The sequence below is a fragment of the Paramormyrops kingsleyae genome, chromosome 5, assembly GCF_048594095.1.
Source record: "Paramormyrops kingsleyae isolate MSU_618 chromosome 5, PKINGS_0.4, whole genome shotgun sequence".
Lineage (NCBI taxonomy): Eukaryota > Metazoa > Chordata > Actinopteri > Osteoglossiformes > Mormyridae > Paramormyrops > Paramormyrops kingsleyae.
The window spans coordinates 18,474,468-18,487,947 of NC_132801.1; positions in this window are offsets into that span (position 1 = coordinate 18,474,468).

Sequence of the window (13,480 nt, forward strand, 5' to 3'; positions counted from 1 at the left end):
TGTAATCCTGGGTCTGCTTGCTTTGCTTAGTAATCTTAACTAGTATTAGAAAAGCTCTCATCCTCATACCCATTTGAACTTATTAAAGGGAATGAAAGGTGACGAGAGCTTCCTTAGGGCCTCAGGCTGCTCCTGTAGTTTTCTCCAAGGCCGTCGAATCTCGGCATAGGTGATATATTAACCCCCACAATTGTCATAGATGTTTGGGTCTGTCCTTTTCTAGAGCGCATTAACGGCCTGTTGCAGTCGAGGGACGCTTGTGGTATTATAAAATTTTGCTCGCTTTTCGTCTCATCATTCCAGGCTCTTTTCAGCAAGCAAGCGATGTATAGAGCAAACCGCGAATATATTTTTCTTTCAACGTTTGCCAAGGGGAGTTCAATCTGGATTTGTGCAAATGTGCATCTGGGGAGCTGACAGGGTGGTTTCGGCTTTTGGCAGCCAGCTCTGTTATTTTCATCTGGCTTTACAAGAAGCGCACCCCTGAAACAATTATATACAGGAACTCGCCCAGCCAAAGAGTTAATGGTGCCCAAAAACCTTAGCTATAGTGCATAGCTGTAGACTTATAAATTATCATGTCTGCCACTGCACAACACTTACAGCAATGTATCCTATGAGTTTGCTAATGTTTTTTTACAAGACTGGGGGTTTTCTAAGGAGATTTGCATTTTCATCTTCAATATCAGGATTACCAGCACTGCCTCTAATAAAATAATAAAAAAAAGGTGGGGAATTAACAAACATGCCAGTGTACCGACGGAATGGGTCCTTTCAAGTTGTAACAAGAAAAAGGAAAACTGAAAATTTCCAAATTGTCAAATTGCAAATCAAGCATTCTGTTGAAATGAGTGGAAGATATTTTACAATGTTTCCACCCATCCTACACAAGCAAATTGCTTTGGTGTAGAAGAAAAAAACTTTTATACTCTGGACAGCCTCTGGCTATGACAGTTTCATGTTCTTCAGCTTTGGAAAGTTTATTTGAATATACAAAATATGTCTACCATATTCATGACTGAGATGAACCAGAATTGGGTTTGAACTAACTCGATTAATACTTTATCTGGGTATGGAAACATTCCTCTGTATTTACTGGTATTCCTTAAAGCATTAAATAAAAATATCAAAGAATATTATATAGCTTTGCCATAACATTATTATCTAAGCTAAATGATCATATTTTAACTTTCAGATTTATGCATGTATTTAATCTTGGTAGCTTATTTTTGATCCATGCTATACCTCTTTTTTCACCATAGATGTGGCAGTAACCAAAATACTGTAAGTAAAAATTAAGTGGCTCGTATCCCAGGATTATGGGAATTCATATTTTCTCCATTATACCAATTATACTGTGTTTTATCTTGATGAACCTGGACGATGGTTTAGTCACTATTGTGTTAAAAACAAACAAACAAACAAATAAATTATATATATATACACACACACACAATATATATGTATGTGTGTGTGTTTGTATATATATACTGTATATATATATATATATATATATATATATATATATATATATATATATACACACACATATGGTGTGTATATATATATACACATATATACACACCACAGGTTTTTACCGTTTTTCCATTTATTTCATAAAATGCAGATTTTTTTTTTTTGTTAAGTTTTGGAAAGTTGCATGAACAAACAACAATAAATTAAAATATAAGTCAAATAAAACAAGATTCCTTTATAACATGGAAAGAATATGTAACAGTGCATGTCTGATATCCTATTAATGGGTTGTGTTGTGATGGCGTAATCAAATCCTAGGCTGTCCTTTAACTTTAAATGGACTAGTTAGCTGTTCCATCCCATGAAACAGAGCAGTATTTAATGTCCCTTGTAGAAAGAGTGCCTTGAATTTTCTCTGCCGTTAAAACTGCTAGAGCAGGTTACTTTCATGAATGAGAGATATGACATTTTCTTGCTAATAAAGGTACTCAAATAGTGATTAAACTGTAAATTGATTTGTTAGCAAAGAATATTAAGTGCATTTTGATAAATGTTAGTAACATGGAAAAGTGAGTAACATGCAAATGTAGAAAATCTCAGTGTGTGCAAAAACCTTTGACCGGTAGTGTGTGTATACACACACACATACATACACACACACACACACACACACACACACACACTACAGGCCAGAAGTTTGGACCCATCCTCTCTGATGTTTTATTATATAAATCATACACTGCTTTTTCAAACTTTTATTACAAGAAAATATTAGAAATACTACAACAAACGTAACTGATTGGTTTTGAAGTGTAATGTGACAATTTACTGTCCATCATGAGTGCAATTTAATGAATTGAAGTGCCTAAGTAATATTCCCACGTTCACTCATCATTACTCAATCATGACAGTTCATGTATTTCATGGGGAAACCTATTAGTCTGAATTGTTCTTCAGTAGTAAATCAGTTAAGTAATTTTTGCCAATTCAACTGAATTATTAACTAATTAGTTAACTGTTAACTGATATAGCGCCCAAATTAAATACATGACGTGTCATGATTTATTAATGATAAACGAGCAAGGGATCAGTACGTAACTAACACTTAGTTACTGGGTAATTAATGCATTAAGTAAGCATGTCCTACTATGTTCATGTCCCCTCAGTGTGACCCTCTTGTTAACACCACAAAGTAAAGGTTTTCTCGACCATGTAGTTCAGCTGCTCTCAGTCTTCGCTTGACTGTAGTAAGTGATATAATTTCCCTCTGTTCACATTAATCTCAGCCCTCAGATCTCGAGAAGTCATCTTCTGATGTCTTTTACACGTCACAATTAAGTGTTGATCTTCAGTCTTTCATGTCACTTTCCTTGCCCCAGATCGTTTCCTGTCACTGTTGCTTGCTGTCAGCCTTTTTCTCTGTAAACAGTAGGTCACTCCATACTTAGAAACATTTAACTTTCTGGTTATTTGGTGATAAGAGAACCTTTTTTTGCTCAGAAGTTTGATTTGAGCCCTCTGCTCAGTTGTTAGCTGTGCCTTTCTAGCCATTAGAAATATAAAATTAACAGATATTTACTAAAACTTCTCACTCATCAGTTGTGATACAGCACCACAGAAGATTGAAACAACGTGCAGACAGTGCATTAAACCTCTAACAAACTGATCGGGGATAAGGCAGACAAGTGGCTATCATTTAATTTATTAAGACACAATCAAGAGAGGCCAAGTGTAAATCAAGTTCTGACATTAGTAAATAGAATTCCAACACAAAGTGAATGTCAATGCACCAAAGGTAGCCCTGATATGTCTTCTTCAAAACCAATAGTTTCAGCCTTTGTGGCCAAATAATATGTTACTACAAGCTATAAAATACTGAAAACCAGTCAATTACATTTGTTTTAAGTATTTCTAATATTTTCTTGCAATAAAAGTTTGACAAAGCAGTGTATCGTTTATTTTAAAAAAATCCGAGTATGGGTCCAAACTTCTGGCCTGTAGTTTTATGCGTGTGTATGTGTTTATATTTTAAAGAAATCTGAAGTTTACTGTTCAAAAACCCTATTATTTAATGTTATTGATGTAATTTGAAGTGACAACAAACGCAGTGTGTAAAACGTGTTTTATTTGCTATGAGCCAGAAAGGAACATGCTAGTATCAATTCCTGCTCTGTAAAGTACTCGTGCCTTTGTTCCCTCTGCTCAGTGATCCATCCGGTCTCACTGATAGTTTATTGGTGTAAATGTCTCCCTGAAGTCAATATCTCACATATTCAACCAGGATGGAAACCGTGGGATTTTGCAGGAATGACGCCAGTGTGTGTGAAAGTAGCAGCGGGTGGCTTGGCGGAGATGCCGATATATGAGCCACAGACCGTGGAGTTTGTGATTGAAGCACGGGGAGCAGAGTCAGTTCAAAAGCAGCACATTCGAGACAGGGCACTTGCTAAAGGCCCATAGGTGGGTTTGTTTTCGCAGCTGTAAATTCTGTTCAGTCTCAGAGTCAGTACTTGTACATACCAACGGCCTCTCGAAGGCCTACTCCGTCTCAGATTTACGAAGCGTTAACTCACCCTGTGACAACTGATTGTGTCTTACTTCAAAATATAAAGGATGACCACAACTGTAATCCCATGTATAGAGAAGCATTCGGTATGCTTACAACATAAAGCCAATAAAATCATTTTAACTGTATAAAGACACTGGCTTTGGGTTTAATCCTTGCCTTTTAAATTATGCTATTTTAAGCCTGGTTATGAAAAATAAGAACCCTAACAATGGGGTATATAATTTACAGTAAAAACTGTGTGAAACAACATTACAAACTCAAACCAACATAATTTTATTTTATCATTTATCATCATATATAATACATTTCATGTTATCTAACTTCATATTTATTACTTAGCATAAGTATGTGCCTTGCACAGTATTCAGATGTTTACTTTATGAAGCATATTTTACTCACAGACTCAGTGCTCAACACCGATGGCAGAGATGGATGAAATAAATGAATGTCATGAATAATGGAAATATGGACATGGGGTAAATGTTCAGATCTGTGAACTCAAGCACCACTGGCAGCAGTTACAGATCTTTTCACGTGCTTCCTCACCGAATTGGCTTGGTTCACATTTCGCCCATTTGTGTTGGACTTCCTCCAGCTCAGTCAGGTAGCTTGGGGATCGCTCGCAAACAGGAGACCTCTGTTTTTTCCAGAGACTCTCAAAAGAATTAAAGTCTGGGCCACTCGAGGACACTTAAAACCCAGCAATGTAGCTTTGGCCTTGCGCTCACATCCCACTAACAGGGCGCCAGTTTTAGCAGGATTTCCTCTGGTATGTCTGTATATTTTGATCCATGGTTTTTTTTTCCTTCAGCCATAACAAGCTCTCCCATTCCAGCCGAGAAAATGCTGCTGCCTCTGGCATAATTGACTATACCAGTGTTTCCCAACCCGGTCCTTGGGGACCCCGAGACAGTCCATGTTTTTGCTCCCTCCCAGCTCCCAGTAGGAGCAAAAACATGAACTGTTTGAGGGTCCTTCAGGAGCGGGCTGGGAGACACTGGACTAGGGTAGCATTGCCTAGGTGATGCTTCGTCTTGGATCCATGTCAAATTGTCGCCCATCTCAAGCAGTGAAAACTTTAAGAACTTTCTGCTTTCATAGTGGCATCCCTCACCAATAACTTCCTGGATTCTGACTTTACAGATGAGGCATTCAGTTCTCTTAAAAAGGAGGTAAAACTGAGAATAAAATATACTGACAGGTTTGTTAATTGAAATCCACACGAAAGCATACAGAAAAGAATGAAACATTCCTGTGGCCCGGTTGAAAGCTGGACACAGAGCTGGTCTGATAAGAGTTTGGCAGTTCCAGCTATTGTTGCCCTTTCTGTAATTCACCAATATCCAATATCACCTTTGCCATTTGCAATAGCGACTAGAATAACGCCAGAGAACCAGAGCATGCGCTGGAGTAGGTACAGACATTCAGAAATCCCCGTTGATGTTAAACCATCCAAGAGCTTGCAAAACCACACTGATCTTAAAAGCATGTAGTATGCTTTCTTGCTAACAAAGGTACTCAGATGGTGAACATACTGTGAATTTATTTGTTAGCAAAGAGGCATCTCATCTGTTGAGTGAGAATCCAGGAAGTTTCAGAGGCAATGTGAGCTCGTATCTCACTGTGTAAAGGGACATACATTTCTATTGTACTCCTTGTAGCTGCAGAGTTTTTTTTAAACCTGTGAAAGGAGTTTTGTGAATTTGTTAGTAACAGAGATGTAGTATATTTTTCATTAATTTTCGTAAAAAAAAAACCATAGCATTTCGTGAATTAATCCTTGTAGAATCATATTTGGTTAAAACCTGGCTTTTATACATCCGATTTTATACATTCTTAAGAAAGTGACCCCAATCAGCCAGGCTCCTCTGCTTCAACTTTTGTTGGGTTAATTATCAGCATCTTCTTTAAGTCATCTATGAATTTGTGGCTACCACACAACTGATTAAGGTACTAATAGAGGTGCAGTTTGTGATAAATGAATGCACCGTTGCAGTTTTAAACATAGTAGGAAAATCACCAGTCTTCAAACGGCATGCAATAGCTACCATGTCACCTGCCAAACATTTAAAAGAGAAAATAGTTAGAAAAGGATCAAGTTCACAGAAGAGTTCACACGTTTGTAATATAATCTTACTAAGTAACTGAGGATCCACAAAAGAGAGGGAATTCATGATACTCCCAGATGGTAGACAACAGTATCAGAAAACATTGTCCTGGTGTGAGATATATTCAGACTGATGTACTTCATATAAATGTCTTCTTTTCATTTCATTTCTTTAATAATTTTTATTATTACAATTTTATTAGAATTGTCACTTTGAGAATTGTTCTGTTGGTCTTTAACCAGCAGGGAGGCTCCTTAGATTATCATGATAAACCTGAACTTTTTTTGCTTGTTGTGATTTATGATCAGTTGATCAGGGTCTCTAAGTTTACATAAAGGATAACTTTTCACTTTAACATCAGCTAACATTGTTACGGGAGTGTGGCATGGCATACAGACAATCTGGGGCGTGGCTCTCAGACAAAAGGTGTTTTATTGAACAAAACTTACAAACTAACAAGAAACAAAAGGGACCATGAGGACTCAGAAACATGGCAGACAAGCAAAAGACTAACTAATATCTATGGGGAACCAGCAAAACAGGGAGCAAACACATTCAAATAGGGCACAAACACACTCAATGACTGACTGAAGACTAAGGCAAGGGCGCGCACTTACATAAATGATGAGGATCAACAAGAAACAGGTCTGGGTGGGTAACAAGCATTAAGGAATTAGGAACGGGTGTGGGACAATCGGCGTATACCAAAGATCAAACGGGGGGAATTAGGATAACAAAGGTATCTGAACATTACTGTAAAACAGAGCAAGGAGCAAAAGAAGGAACCATACAGAAATACACCAATATATAACTAACACAAAAATAAACCAAGAACCATGATATTGAATATCTTTCTGGCCATCCTCGAACCCAGGGCAAAAAGGAAGCCTGGATGACACAGACACCAACCTGATTGAGACAGCCAAGGGCAAACACATAGGAGCTAAGAACAATGGGATGGCCAGCGACACCTGCAGGCCAAATGAGGAACTGACATAAAGAAGGGGGCAGAATAGAGACTGATCCTGACAAATGCCGCATGAAAAACTTTCCAAAACAAAGACTATGTAACACAAAGCTCATTATTACGACATAGCGTTCTAATGTAATGTAAATACAATGTAGCACTATTTCCCGTATTCGCTGGGTAGAAAGGGAACAAGGGAGGGTAACCAAAGTAAAAAGAAAAGATCGAGAGCATCTGTTTTTGTTAAAAGTGGATATTTTAATATATTATCATTGATTAATATGTATTAATGATTTCATCAATTAGCAAAACCTTGAAATGGGTGCTTTTAAGATCTCTGAAATCCAATGAGGGGTTCACATCTTCTGGCCTTTTGTGATCCACACAGCTTCCAAAAATGTGAACATCCATCCATCTTCTAACCATTTATTCTGGTCTGGGTTTTCTGGAGCCTGTCCCAGGCAGCACAGGGCTGAAGTGCAACGCTCCATCACAGGGCACCTACACACTTCATGGATAATTGTAGTGGTGCCATTTAGCCTACCTGCAGGTGTACGGACCGAGGAAGGGAATTGGAGTACCTGGAGAAAGCTGACAAAAGACTTAGGGAGAACACGCATTTACACTCATACAAAACAGAGGTGGGATTCAAGCCAGCAACCCTGGGAGTATGAGGTGAGAGTGGGCCCCTGTCTAAATGTGAATACGTCTCTGTCGAAATGGAACTTGACACCTGAGAAGCTAATGACTCCACTAAGGGACACGGCATTAAACCAAACAAATAAACAAACAAAAACAGTGATCAGAAAATCATGAGAAACTGTACCAGGGCCAGACATCCCGATCTGCTAAACTAGAAACGGTTCCAAGATGGAAAAGATGGTAGAGATAAACATTTTGGCACATGAGTGCCCTCTGGTGTTTGTTGGTGACAGCACGTACTATAGTGACGCCATTAATTTAAACACGAGAAATTAAAAACAAAAAACGAACCTATTTTTCGTCCTCAGGAGAAAACATCCCATGAAAAGATATTGAATCATTTTATGCTTATTTTTCGTCAAAAAGAAATCACACACAAATAACGTCATTCGGTTATTTAAAAAATGAAATAAGACCTGATCTGCAGCTAAGTGGCAAAGGAATTGGATTACTAAATAATTATTTGATTAAGCTTGCTATGTGAAGGATGCGTTGGCATGGCCAATGGTTGGCAAGAATTTATTTCAGCGTGGCATCCTGGATTAGAATCCGAATCCTCTGCGTGGAATAAAGCGGCATCTGTCACAAATCAGGCAGAACGGCAAGTTAAGGTGACAGGTCTTATTTTAGGGACTGGGGAGACCGGGGTGACCACAGCGACATCAAAAACAGCTGACTAACCTGCCAAACCCATAATTTACAACAGCAGCTGTACTGTATCTGGACTATACTTGGCCAGCAAGATTTTATGTGATTTGTGATGTACTAAACACGTCATTTTTCACCTTGCTTATAGGAACAAGGATATTTTGTTTTTATCTGTGAAAAATGCAAAAGCGACTAATTCCACCATCATCCCAAGTTATTTGTGACAGGTGTGAATGCAGAGTGAACCCTAAATATGAGTTAACCCTTTTAGAAGATACATAACGTAGTTATGGGCATACAAAATACAATAAAATAAAATACAGAAATCACACAGAAGTTTAAACAAGAACCTACCAATGAAAAAATTTTCAGTCGAAAAAGAAATGTATTAATAAATAAAGTATTATCATAAACTTCACGTAGTGGAGTGAGAACTGCCAAGCTCGCTCTCACTTATGTATGTCTCTGTGTGTCATAGAGAGCCAAATGAGGCAGGCGAAGAAAGTTTACCCACGGGGATCATACAGTAGTACAACCCCTTGCACAATAAAATATCTTAACATTGTGCTTCAGAAACCGTATATATTAAACAGAATTTAAGCAAAATCTCACTTGTATGTATACTGCTAAAACAATTATGCAAGACAGAATAGATTCGTATGTTAGAAGCAGGGGCGTACCTATGAATTCCGGGCGCCCTCACAAAATGTCACCGTGGGCACCCCTGCCCAATTTTATGTATAAATTTACGAATTTGACAGACTCTGCCAAACGTTGCCCCCCCCCTGAATCTGCCGGAGTATCCATGCTCCTTCAGCGTCAGAAATGCCTTCATCTTACCGCATCCGGCTATTTGCTCAGCTCCGGGAAGCATGCGGCGATGAAGCCTTCAAATCAAAGTGCTCCATCATCCACTAGGTGTCAGTATGGGGCTGACCTTTATTTTATCTTATATAGCAAACTATTGCATAACTCTTCCCTGTTACCTTTGTACCTAAAGCATTCGATTTCCCCTGAATGTTCTTTATAATCTGCCCATCTCACTCCACTACAGCATATATATATATACATATATATATATATGTATATATTGATATATATATACACACACACACAGATATATATAGTGTGTAAAGAATAAAAACCAAAGTTACCGGTAATTGATTCTATTACTACATCTACTACATTGTCTTCTTATAACTAGTTGTCATTAATTACATACCTGTGCTCATTATTACAATTAATAAAATGGGGTTAAGACTTGGCCTACATTTATTTGCCTTGGAGTAGTCTCCTACCACCTGCTTCACCTTATATTCACATAACGTTATGACATCATGCAGTTATAAATGATTAAAAAATATCTTGATGCTAAATGGATATGAAACATTTAACCAATGTAATATATGCTTGATGGTGTAAGTGTAAGTCAATAAATCTTACTAAACTATCACTACTGTTTTCTTTAAATGTACCTTGAAATAATTTAGAGATTTCATTTTTTGATGTTTATTTATATCTAACATACCAAGATAATTAGAATGATATCGATGAACTAAATTAAATTATTTTCATCTCAAAATGAAAGTGAAATTTCATCTTCGTATGGTGAGTTAGTTCGGCGCATGAGCAAATTAAATATTACGGGATATTTAAAAGTATTTTATATGTCTGAAATGAATTGAGTTATTGTCTTCATGGCCACTCTTTCCATTATTTGGCAAAGCTGAGGGTGGCATGTTAATAAGTCATGATCCCAAACATAGATTCACTCCTACAGCCCTTTGGACCATGGTACTGTCTTCAGATACAGACTTAAACTGAATCAGAACTGCTGTTTTAAGATGATTCTGTAGAATGTTCCAAAAAAAAACAACAATGTTGGCACATACCATCCACTGTGTCTTAAGAACGATTTTCCCTGAATATACTGTATATGAACTTGACAATAGACAAGACCCTCTCCCCTCGTAATGCACTACGGCAAGCAAGTCAAGTGAAAAAACAAAGTAGCGAAAATCTGTTATTGATGTCTTATCTGACAAAAGAACTGATACTTTTGATATGTTATTTTACTAAACAAACAATGATTAGCCACAATTCTTAAACATTTACATTTCAATCACAAATTGTGTTATTTTCTCAGTATGGACAATTGAGTCATTGTTCTTTGGAGCGGTGATTAAAAGAAAAATAAAGTCAGCAAAAGCAAAACCATACCTTCGAACTTTGTTCTTCTGAATTTTAATGCATTTACAGGGTGTGTCGCTTAACAAACCGTAACGTGATCAATAGCTTAATAGCTTCTAAGTACAGTATCTTTTCAATGCAGTTTTAATCCCAGTCTTATGCATGACTGCATATGCACTATTTGGATATTCATTTGGCAAGCTGCAGCGCTGGCTAACTACAGAGAGGGGGAAATGCTGCATCAGTGCATTCTGGAGAAGCACAAAAATGGACGCCTGCTGCTTACATCACTTCTTGATCAAAGTCGACTTTGCACCTTGTCGTTTTGAAATAAGCTTCTCCCCTTGAATATCAGGCCGTTTCCTGAATCAGTCACCTGACAAGTCGTGTGACAATTTTCAAATATGTGATTTTTCACTATAATTAATCTGTGGTTGGTTTGCAGGGATATAACTAATCCAACTTGGAACTGGCACTGGGAGACAGTCGCCGGCTTCGGTGTGAGCTCTGCTCTGTCTCTTTCTTGCATTTGAGAACTGCACTTTGCTGTCAGATAGAGTTCAGCCTTACATAATGAATGGCTACACTGCAACAGTCTGTGAGAATAATAACGACAATAAAATAAAAACAGGAGCTTGCTTAGATGGAGCAATGCAAGACTTTTGGTTTTGTGGTTTAGACTTGGACAAATCTACCTAAAAGTGGTGGTATGTTTTTCACAGAGGTAGAGATACAGATTGAAAGTCATTTGGAGTTGATCATTGCTATCATTAGAAATGTTATATATGGCACCAGTACTGAACAGCCAGCTATCTCTCTGCTAGAAGGTAAGCTGCCAGGTGCAGCATGCAAGAAGATCTGAAGGTGCAGCCATTTTTTGATTGATGGAGTTACTTTGGATGCCAACAAAAGATTTCTGTGATTACCTCTTAATAGCACTTATTTTTGGTGATATGCACTAATTGGGATAGAATAGAGCATGACTGAGTGGGAAAAAACACAAACTTGTGTACCAGTGGACCGACAGACCCTACATCCGGAGGCGGATTAATCTTTTCATCTCCTGAGTGCTGGAAAGTATCCATATGAAATTCTTTTGAGTGTCTCGTCTAATCACTCACATAGGCGCCCTGCTATGTGACCTGAATTCCTCCCCATGTGGGACTTACGTAATTCCTCCATCAGAGAAACACGGTAAGAGGAAGCCGCCCTAAATATCCACTGCCCCTATTCCACCAATTACGCGTTCGGCTTTGAAGTTCGCGAAAGGTTGAGGCGTATGAAACAAAGACTGACGGGGAAAAAAAGAGAAAAATTCAACGTGGTAAAAGGGGTCCGCCTTGTAGGATTCAGTGCACATTAGCAGCCGTAGCATCTGCAATGGAGGAAAACAATGGAGGAATCAGGTTTATTTTTGGTACTGGCTTTTATATTCTAGAACAAAAATATATGCCATCTAATTCAATGCCCTTTGAAAGCAGGAAACAGGCTGGACATTCTGGGTGTGATTCACTTAACCTGTGCCTTACTGGCAAGCCTTGAACACCGAGTTCTGCTTTTCTCCTGGGACCACGGGAGGCACCTACTGTATAGACCCTGGTACCTGACCCAGACCTCTGCTGCAGCCGTGTTCTGACCCAGTGCCTGTTTTGGTTCCTCCCCACTGGTGTAGTTTAACCCCCCCCCCCCCACTCCTGTCCCTAAATCAGGTCTCTCTCATTCCCCTTATCACAAAGCTATGTTCACTGTCACATCTGGATCAAGTGATCAAGATTAACGTTCCAGCATTTCTAGGGTCGCGCATTGCGATGTGAGGCAGGGACAGTGAGACATTATTATGGATAATTCTGCTAGGACTGACAGCAATAACTTGGGATGCATTTTGCAGGAGATTCAACTTTGATCAACTTTCTGCTTTACAACGAACTTATGCTGGCATGAAAATACATAATTTATCCAAGGCTAGCGGTGCCTCATCCTGTCAATAGGGGTGTTTCCATTGTCCTAGATTTGAAAAACTGTTAATGGAGAAACCAAGTTACGAAGCGCCTCATATACTGCAAAGAAAATCTTCACTTGCGAGCTAATCTGGAGCTACTAACTGGCGGAAAGTCTGCTCCTTTATGAAATACACGACATGGATTACTCGCTAATGGACATACAACCTATTCACAATCTCACTTTGTCATCTTATAGAAAATCCGCTTTGATTTTGCACACAGCTTGGAAACATACCTAACGATTTGTTTTTCATTGTTTCCAAGTAACATAGTGCAAAGGACAGGGAGTGGTGCACTGAGAAGGAGGAAGAGGACCAGCAGGTGACTCATCCTTTGTGTCGGATGAGGCTCGAGTGTTTATTTCCTATGCTGAAGAGTTCTGATGACTGTGTTCTTGGAATAATTTAGGCCTACTCGTGCCATTAGATTACACTCATCCTGTGGAGCAGCATTTCTACCCTTGGGAGAGGAACCTTTCTAGGTGACAATGGGCTAGAGACAAGGCCGGACTTGCACGGGCTAAGCTTGGCTGTAGCCCAGGGTCCCGAGATGTTAGGGGCCCCAATTTTTTTTCTGGTTCTTATAGCAGCATTTTATGCTGGAGCTCAGGGCCTCCACCCCCCCCAGGGGCCCTCAACCCCCAAATTCAGCCTAACCACCGGACACAAGTGGTCTTGTGAACGTTTTGATGAGCATATAAAAATATGCACCACGACTGTCTCAGTCTCCAAGTCTGATTTTTTTTTACATGCTCTGTCATGTTGCTGAGTTATTTGCCCTTAGCCTTTTTTGTACATTACATACATTTTTATGCCAAACT